Source organism: Cupressus sempervirens, chromosome 8 (genome assembly GCF_028749045.1).
Source record: "Cupressus sempervirens isolate cs-2001-9-10 chromosome 8, ASM2874904v1, whole genome shotgun sequence".
Classification (NCBI taxonomy): Eukaryota; Viridiplantae; Streptophyta; class Pinopsida; order Cupressales; family Cupressaceae; genus Cupressus; species Cupressus sempervirens.
Window position 1 is genome coordinate 355594019 of NC_143125.1, and position 10925 is coordinate 355604943.

A 10925-nucleotide genomic window follows, 5' to 3' on the forward strand; every position below is an offset into this window, starting at 1 on the left:
GGTTCCAAAGCTTTACCTTAGATGCGTGACAGGCAAATGGAAGAGGTATAATGAGGTTTGAAAGGAGAGAACTTGCATATTTTCGAAGAGGTATAAAGAAGTTTGGGAAGAGATAACTTGCATATTTTGGTAAGATGGGAACAACTGAAATGAAATGGTGTTTTCTCTTTGAATGCACAACATACAATAACATCTGAACATACTAAGATGTCATCTTAAAAGCAGATAGCAAGCATAGCTTATTTGAAGTTAACAAGATCAACCAAACTGACAGATTTTTAATTACGATACATAGCAGAAAATTGGAAATGGAAATCAATATGAAAATTGTTTAACACTCTGTTCCTTTGATCCCTAAGACTGCCAGGTCTCATAGAAGCCATTAAAATATTTCATTCGTTCATTCTCCTTTTTGAAATTGATTGGTATTTTGTTTCATCCTACTCTAGACCAAGCAAAAAGTTTGGCCCTTTCACAGTCCAGCAAATGATTTTGAATCTTCTTCACCAGGGCTGCCCTGCTGTCCGCATGTGTTGATTGTTGTCTGCTGAAGATGCTATTCATCCCACCTTATTCATCTTCCAAATAGGATATTATACATCCCACCTTATATGTTTTCCTCCATTTACAGTAGATTGCTGTCTACTGAGGATGCCCACGCATTAAGGACAAACTTCAGAACTTTAAACCCCTTGATGGCCGAATTTTCATTATCTGATATAATTTATACAACCTTTCAAGTGCAATATAATCGCTTCCCTTTCATAATCACATTGAACTCCTGCACAAAATAAGTATACATGATACTACTCTGACATCCTATAAAGCAAACTTAAGAAATTAGGGTTTTGAGCATATGCAGAGCGTCTAAAGAGCATTAAAACCCCAAGCTAATATTATTGAATAGGTGAAAAGTGTATTTATAATATTTTGAATCTGGAAGATAGAGATCGGTGAGACATTACCTTGGCCCAGCTGAGTTCCAGCACTCGTTGAACACCAATCCAACCCTTGAAGAAAGAAAAAATTGGTTTAACTTATTTCGAAACTCCAGCCACTGATCTAAAATCCTCTCTTTCGGAGATTGTATGATCGTTGTATTGGCCAAATCTTTTGAGAAATTCTTGCTCACTTAGTTTAAAAAACCTGACCAGATTAGGTAGACCCTTGATATGTGCACTTGTCCTTAGAGATTTAAAGACTTCATAGCGGGGTTTGAGCCTTTTCTCTACGCTTAAACCCCAAAGAGTAGGATGCAAAGCAACAATCTTTGGCTCAAGACCTGCAGTGCTTATCAAGAAATCAAAGTTTGCCGTTATTTTCTTGATTGACAAACTAAGTACTCTTGGATCTCTCTTAAGAATTTGACAGATTTTCTCCTCTGCCAGACCAAGACTAGCCATATGTATAGTTTTCTTTTCCAGATTAGCCAAAGTAAGTTTTAGAACCTCATTCAAGACTCGCTCAAATGTAACGGAACCTTTTATAATGCCAAAGTTTTTTTTTCAAGTACTCCACTCTAGGCATCACCTGGTTCTCAAAATCACTCGCCAACAGCTGAGGCGCCCTTCTGAGAGCCTTACACAGATGGAACCTTGAGCCAAATAGGGTTTCAAGATGGAGAACTCTCGGTGCTAGACAGTTTTCTAAGTTCAAGTGGAACAATCTCCGCAAGCGACTTATAATAAATGCAACGTCTTGAGTAGGCAAGCCCAATTTTTTCAGGAATTCCATCTTGGGCCTCAACTGCCTATCCGCTCTGAGTGAAAGAATAATTGGGTCGTTAAGAATGGTAGACTTAAGCTTGTTTCCAGTGATTCCACAATCTTTCAAGAAATAAATGGCTTCCCTAGCGGTGTCATCGGATTTGGTCCTCAACATCTCTGGTCTTCTGCTGATGAAAGTTGTCACTTCAGAAGAAGAAAACCCACACTCTTTTGTTAATAAATCTGAAATGACATTGGAGGGGGTTGTAACATGAGGTGATGACGATGAAGACAGTAGCGAGAATGGCGGAGAATGCAGTCTGACTGTAAGAGGGAGACGCGACGAACATTTCTCAGAGAAAACTATGCATCTCCAAAATAATACGAATGACATCGTATTTCGTGCGAGATCTGAGCAGAAGAAATCGAAATACCTATCTAATTTTTGATATTGCAACCGCTTGATGTGTTGGAGCACCGGATCGAAGGTTTCTTCATGCGGGATTAGGGTTCACTGGCTCGTCTCAACAGTGTGTTGCCCGATGCCGCCCATATTTCATCATTTACCAAAATCCTAACTTTGAACTCGACTTAATATTAATGTAGGGCGTCGTCTAAGGTGCAATCAAAATGCACCACTTTATTTTAAAAATATAACAAGGGGCGGAAGCGCCAAATTCGTGCCTTCATGATTTTATGATTGATTGAAGTAGGTTTTGGTTAAAATATAATGTATTTAGTTTAATAAATTAACAAATAAATAGTAATGACAAATAGAATATTATAGTGGTAAGCTAAATTAAATTACAGAATATAGTCAATATATTATTAAATTATATAATTGCAATGATATATATTAATTAAAATAGTAAAAGAATATATAAATAAATATTATAGTATCATGATAAATTAAAATTAGATGACATCGTAAAAAACATTTATGAGACCAAAGATATTTATGAACTAATTATATATAAGATATAGATAAAATTATATAATTTTTTTAAAAAAGAGTTAAATTGATTAATTTTAATGATGAAATTGTTTGATATATCTTGTTTAAGCGATAAATTCATCTAATTGAAGAAGGTGGACAATATTCTTAAGCTTAAATCTAATGCATAAAAATAAATAAACATAAATTAATTTAAAAATAACATTTATGCTTTAAAAAAACCAAACACACTTATCATAAATAAAGTTGATAATATACAAAAGTAAACAATTTGAAGTTTATTAAAATTAATACAAAATTAGTATTATGTATTTTAAAGTATAAATTAAAAATATCAATATAATAAAAATTATATATAAAAATAAAAAATAAACAATAAATCTATTAAAGGCATTGGTTTAGATATGTCAAAATAAAAGAAACTAAATTCTAATTTAAACTTATATATAAATTAAAATTAAAATAAATATGAAATTAAGTCATATAAAAAATATTTTTTAGAAATTGACAATTTAAAAGAATTAAAATGTCTATATTTGATTAAAATATCTATACTTGATTAAAATATCTATATTTAATAGCATTTTACAAATTACAAAAATAAACATCAATTAAAAGTGATTGTCTTTTTTTTTAAAAGTTTGTCCACTAGTCACAGATGTGGAAAAGGTAAAATTGAAATTAATGCATTCATGAGGTGTTAGGAAAATGATTATTTTTTAATAAAATTTATGCACTTGTCACAAGAAAAGAAAAGATAAAGTTGCAATTAATGCTTGCATTAATAGAGGTGTTGGAAAAAATAGTTGTATTTTTGTTGAAGAAAATTAAATTTTTTCATTGCCTTTTTTCTCATGAGCCAATAAGGTTTTCAAAAAATTGTATTTTTCAATTCCAAAATATCATGCAAATTACAAAACCTTATGCAAACATTACTATATGAATGAAATCTAAAATCTGATTGGTGCAACTATTAATACAATGCACTAAGCGAAAGCATAAGTTACCTTCCTATGGCAGGAACTAATAATACATTTAGAAGGAAAATACTATAAGTTGGTGCATTCTAGTTGTTCCATTATTCACTCGTTTAATGTAGAGGAAAAAGTTTTTATGGTCTTTTTAATTTATTTGATATTTATTATTTTTATTTTATCTTTATTATTAGTTTCTATCTTTTAAAGGCAGAGTACTAATGTTTTTGTTTGTTCGACTTCATTTGTTTTTCCTTCCAACAATGGCAAAAAAATTTAAGGTTTTTGCATTGAGATTTAACAAATCTGAATTTAAAGCAGGATTTCGAAATTTCTGATTGGCGAATGCATTTTAGCCAAGGTTTTCAGGGTATTTGGAAAAATAATATTGAAAATAAATAAGAACCTATTTGACTTTAATACGCATTTATGACATGTCAGGAAGAAAGTAGGTAGGGAAAAAGATAGAGTAAATGTAGTTGCAGGAAGCGTACCGACATTATGAGGAGATAAAATTGAAGGGCACTCGGATGGCTTCCTGCTTAATGCACAAAAGAGCTTGCGCAACCAGTCAAAAGGTTCATACTTACTCATATAATTTTTGTTCCTTGTAGTCTGTTAGCCAAGGACTTTACATGATCCAGTGTTTTGGTTTTCAAGCTTTACACTTTCTTCGCATTCAATTTTGAAACCCTTGTTTTCAATTACGCTCCAATGTTTTCAAATGTTTTATGAATCGTAGGATTTTTACTCAATATCTTGTTCCAATCTCTCCGACAAGGCTCCCACCAATGAGAATGCTTGATCCCACCAATGAGAATGCTTGATTCCATAATTTTTGTTTTCTAGACTGTTAGTTTCGGCACTATATATGCAGCTGGGAATGCCAATTAATAATTGGAGGGCACCTGATAATGCTTCCACAATTTTTTATCAAGAGGCATTTAAATTTTAAATCAAACCTTTACAGAAACTTTCGAGTGGATTAATAAGTTCTACATCTATCTGTCCAGTCATAGTTTGAAAATGCTTCAAAAAAAATCTTTTTAGTTTTTACTTAGAGAAAGATAGAGTAATTTTCTGTAGAGTCGATTTTAGATTTGTATAGATTAATGTTTTTTACACTTTGGTGTGGATTGCATTATTTATATTTGCTAATTAGTTTGTTATAAAAAATTAATTAAAATATTTGACAATTAATTTATTGGTGCGCAGTGATTAGAAATTAAAATTAGTTTCAATATTGACCATTGTGCTCAATAAATAATTGAAGAAATCTTGATTGCTTTCTAACAGATTTATATGTATTATAAAATCAAAAAGTAAATATTTTATAGTGGGATTAACATTTGTTCAGAATAATATGAACAGTATAAACAAACTTTTCACAGTCTAATAATCAGAAATATCATGAACATAATAAATGACTTTTTTTAATTAAATATAAGATATATGATTATTATAAACATAATTATTCTAATTCTTCTTCGTAAATCTAATATTCATGATTCAAATAATTTTAGCTATTCATTAAAAAATATATTTCACAATCAACTAATTAGAGCATCTTTACTTATATTAAAAGTTTAATTAATATTACATACCATGTCTTAGAAAGCTTTTTTTTTTTTAAATTAGATTCTTCTTCATAAATGAAATATTTATAATCTTATGCAATAACAAAATATATTTCAAACATATATCTAAATTTTCATGGTGTTTTTTAATTAAAGTTGGGAACAAAAATAACATTAACTATGCTAACTTTAAACTATCAAATTTAATAATCAAAAATATCTCGTATATGATAAATGAATTTTTTTAGTTAAATATCAGATATATAATTGTTATAAAAATAATTACTGTAATTCTTCTTCATAAATCTAATATTTATGATTCAAATAATTTTAGTTATTCATTAAAAAATATATTTCGTAATCAACTAATTACACCTATCAAATATGTTTACTTATATTAAAAAATTAATTAATATTACATACCATTTCTTAAAAAGCTTTTTTCAAAGAAAAATTTAATTCTTTTTCATAAATGAAATATCTATAATCTTATGCAATAACAAAATATATTTCAAACATATATCTAAATTTTCATGGTGTTTTCTAATTAAAGTTGGGAACAAAAATAACATTAATTCTCTTAGCTTTAAACTATTGAATTTAATATAATTTTTAAAATAGTATATTTGATGCAATTTTAGAATTCCTTGCTCTCGAATTCCTTATCTATGCAATCTATTGATAAAAGACTGCAGTGTTTTGACCAAAATGGTTTTATTGACACAAGCAAGAGCTCCACAGTTGGCTTGGTTACGATTTTGAAGAATAACAAACAAATAAGCCAATCTTCTAGTAGGTACGGTGTTTTAGCAAAATTTGAAACTATGATAAATAATAATTTGAAACTAGTGTAAGCTTTTGCGTAATGAAATTGTACTACTACTCTAGTTGTGCTTCTAGTTACAAACATGTCAATCAAATTTAAATGTATATAGTAGCTTACAAAATCGCTTCGATTTATTTTTTGCTTCTAGTTACAAACATGTCAATCAAATTTAACTATATATAGTAGCTTACAATTATGCTTTTATTTACTTGTTACAACTCACTTTGTTTCAGTCAATTCCTACATTTTAATGCATAGCCTTTCATATTTTCATTTCATTACTTTTATGTTCCCATTGTCACTTAACTAAATATACCACGATTCTCACAAGCCTAATTTGACCTTTTCACAAAAGCCTATTACCAATTGAATCACTGTAATACTTGTGATAAATTCGGCTCCTAATTTGACCTTTGCACAAAAGCCTATTAGCAAATGAATTGCTATAATAGTTGCAATAAATTCAGCTCCTCAAAATGTGACGAGCCATAGACTGCACCACCCACATGACTAGCTACAACATCATTTAACATTTCACATGATACATAGCTAAGCATAGCAACATCAACCAATAGAAACATTCGAAACTCGCTACGATCATTAAAAGGAACAATACATCATCACACAAATAACCATAAAAGTGATGAAAAACAAAGACAACAATCCTTGTGTTCCATGACAAAAAGTCAACCACGTCAGGCACAAGATATAACACCTATCAATCCATCAGTAATGCGCTTAATAACAACACAACAAGGTCATGTCAGAAGTAGCATTCATTGCATCACCTCAAAAATATAATACACAAGAGCAAAAGCATAGGCTTTCCTCAACAAAATAGAAACCAAGAAAAAAGCTAACAATGGCAGAACACAAAACAACCTCCAACTACATTTCTATCAAATTAAAAAATGCAAATGTAAACAACTTTCACCCTGTCGACAAATCTCAAAATCCACCAAAGCATATTGACATGTCATAAAAGACACACCCATAAACCCATGCAATTGCTGTGAAATGTTACATTTCCAAAAAAATACACAAATTATTGGCCAGGCATTTGTTGATGCTTTCAACTCTCTTCCAATAACACATAAAGAGAAGAAAATTGAAATCAACAAATTGGTGTGTAGCCAATGTTTCAAAGCAGTTATGTCTGGCAAAGTTCCTCCTTTTGTTGCACCTTGGAGAATAGAAAGAAACAAACATATTGATGTGGTCCATACACTAACATCACTAGAAGAAAGACTTGTCTCGTTGCACATTGTGTTTGCACAGATAAGAGAGCTAGGTTACAAAAGGTCACAATATGGCGTTCAATGACACTCATTCAATCAAAGATCTTGATACAACGATAATTGAAATTACACCTTCTGAAGAAATTAGACCTTTTGGAATATTTCAAGATCAAAACTCAAAGGAAATGAACTTTCCAAATCTCTTCTATGGTTATCCGAGACCACGAGACATTGTCAAAAATTTCTCATTCCAAAAAATAGTAAAATGGGAACTCATGCATGTAGACAATGACTTTGCCACACACATTACAAACATTTTCTTTAAAGCAATAAAACAAATCTCCTCTATCGCATGGGTTTGCATAAGAAAAGCTAAGCTCAAAGGTAAAAAGTTGTTAGCAAAAGACGTATGCACCCCTACAAACATTGAATGAATATTGCGATCACCAATTGGATTCAGATCATTAAAAACTATTCGTACATCACCTGATTACTTGGACAATACGAAGCAAAACATATTTGCAATGATCAGGCAATTAGGACCCCCAACATTCTTTGCCACACTGACAAGTGTTGAGCACCTATGGCCACCGCTACTGCAAGCCTTGGATCATATGTATCGTGACAATAACTATAAAGATGCTGAGACTATAGAGGACAAAAATTTAGACTTTCGAATAAGACAGAATCCAGTTCTATGCACTCGGTATTTCAATCACCAACTTAATGCATTTTGTAGAATGATATTAACAAACACAAAGTTATTTGGCAAAGTGTCAGACTATTTCTTTATCACTGAATTCCAAAATAGAGGTAATGAACATGTACATTTTATGGTTTGGACTGAAAATGCACCCATATATGGAAAATGCACAAATCAAGAAATTGAGAACTTTGTCGACAAATATGTCTCTTGTAATTCTGCACTTCTAGATGGAAACTTTGTCAAATTCAAACACACCATCACACAAAAAGCTGCAAGAAGTATAGGTCATTGACTTGTCACTTCAACTTCCCAATACCTCCAATGAGAAAACAACTATTCTAGAGCCTTTACTGACAACAAGTCTAGGAATGAAAGAGAAAGAAAATAAGCTCTTTATGCAACTTGAGCACAAACAATATTCAAGAGATGTTACATTTGAGCAATTCCTTAATGAGTTCCAGATTACTAAAGCCGGTTATATGTTAATGCTACAAATGACATTAAGAAGAAGAGTACTATTACTAAAAAGAGAACCAAGTGACATCTGGACAAATGCATTTGCAAAGCAAGTCCCATCACTATGGTATGCGAATACTGATACACAATTCATACTAGATGCCTATGCTGCTACATCTTACTATTGCTCCTATATGACAAAACAAGATACAACAACAACATTAGCCTTTCAACAATTGTGCAAGAAATCAATGATAGCTTATGACAATAAAATATAATTCATACACAAACTTGAAAATGCGTTACTAAATTGTCAACAGATGTCTAGTCGTCAAGCTGTCCATATTGCACTATCATTGCCATTACGAAGATCATCAAGAAAAACTGTGTTTATTAACACTACATCATCAAACAAAAAAGTTCTCATGCTCAAAAGTCCAAAACTACTAGCTAAATAACACGACAATTCAGAGAACATCATGTATCCTTCTGCAATAGAAAAATACATATCAAGGCCAATGACACTAGACAATTTATCGTTAGTTGAGTACACGACACTCTACTATAATAAATCAACTAATGTTTGAAAAAGACGAAAACCACAAATTATTTGATTTGTCAAATACAACCCACACATTGACTATGACAATTATTGTAGAGAGAAACTTATGTTGTATATGCCTTTTCAAGTAAATGAAGAGACATTATTATTACAACACAACACATGGGTTGATGCATTCAATGCTAAAAATATAGAAATAGCAAAAATTGAAAAAATGTTCAATGCACAAATTGATTATGGATGGGGTAACATAGATGACATACGAAACAAAATAGAGAACAACGAAAATGCAACAATGATATTTAATCGACAGATACAATCGAATAATGCATCGACAACACAAGAACAATATGACTTGGCTAATGACCTAATGCACAATAGAAAATCCAAACCAAAGCAACTTGTTCAAACTACATAGAATCAATTATTTTCACAAATTGCACATCCATTCTTGCAGAGCACCGAAGAATACTTCAAAATGCAAAGAAAATTAAACAAAGAACAAAAAAAAATATTAAAAGATGTCATTATGACAAAAAGACTTTTGCCACATAAACGATTGTACTTATTCCTAACAGGAGGAGTAGAAACTGGCAAGACCTTTACAGCAAAACTACTCTATGAGGCTCTGATCTGCCTATATGACAAACAACTACAAAGTGATCCACTCAAACCAAAAGGCATTGTTGTCGCACCAACAAGAAAGGCTACATACAACATAAGTGGGTCAACTACACATTCCATATTCCATCTACCATGTAACTCATCGAACATTGCACCATTAGACTCACACACCTTGGATACATTAAGCAAGAGACTAGATCAACTTCAAGTTCTTTTAATCGACGAGACATCGCTAATAGAATCAACAACCTTATACAACATAGATAGAAGGCTACACCAAATAAAACATACACCAACAAAACCATTTGGTAACATAGACATCATATTTTCTGGTGACTTCTACCAAGCACAACCAGTATGTGATGGATGGATTTTTGAACAACCAAGAATTAATGGCGAAAGGATTCCATACACATTTTGGATTGACAATATCAAATACTATAACTTGAAAACTGTTGTTAGACAAAGAAATGAACACTTCATCTTCATTTTGAACCGTATAAGAATCTCTGAAAAAATAGATCAAGATATTTGGTACATAAATAGACTATGTCAAAAGCCTATACCTAATGATCCAAAACTACCACATTTATTCCAACGCAACTCTGCTATTGATGACCACAATAGAAAAATGCTAGACCTCCTACCAACAACACTCCACAAACTTGAAGCAATTGATTGAAAAGATAGAACATTGGAGAACAACCCTCATCAAGTAGAGAGGACAAGCTTACCCTCAACTATATTCGTCAAGCCAGGAATCCTAGTTGAACTTATAGTAGGTAATCTTGACATACAAGATGGTTTGGTCAATGGTGTTGATGGCACATTTGAACTACACACAAACAACAATGAAGACATCCTCTGCATCAAGTTCAATTATCCTAATGTCGAAAAACTACGAAGACAAAAAATGCAACACATGTACATAGATAAAACACAACCTACATGGACACCACTGACACGAATTACAAGAAGAATGTGAACATTAACAAACATAGTCATACGATCACAATTCCCTATACAACTTGCATCCACAAGAACTATCCACAGAGCACAAGGCTTGACAATGGACACTATAGCTTTCGACCCTACAAAGGTCTATCAACACAACCTTTCCTACACTACCCTATCCCGCATAAGAGACATAGAAAAACTATAATTGATGAACAAATTACATCACAATAATTTCAGGTTGTCCCAAAAAGTCAAAGTAGAAATGCAACAACTACAAACATCATCACAGTGGCCTCTACATTACACACTTTCTCCTACATCACTAACCACCATTACAATATGTA

At 31.6% G+C, this 10925-nt stretch overlaps 1 long non-coding RNA gene and 1 pseudogene across 2 annotated transcripts; one reads left to right on the plus strand and one right to left on the minus strand.

Annotated features, from left to right (window-relative positions):
- Positions 1-644: 644 nt before the first annotated feature.
- On the minus strand, positions 645-2233 carry LOC149542803 (uncharacterized; annotated as a pseudogene). Its single transcript, XR_016355523.1, has 2 exons — positions 966-2233; positions 645-781 (listed from the first exon to the last, which is right to left on the minus strand). The product of XR_016355523.1 is annotated as an uncharacterized LOC149542803 (transcript).
- Positions 2234-4075: 1842 nt separating this feature from the next.
- LOC149542804 (uncharacterized) lies at positions 4076-4647 on the plus strand. The gene is made up of 2 exons (XR_016355199.1): positions 4076-4213; positions 4378-4647. It is a non-coding gene; the product is annotated as an uncharacterized LOC149542804 (long non-coding RNA).
- Positions 4648-10925: the final 6278 nt, after the last annotated feature.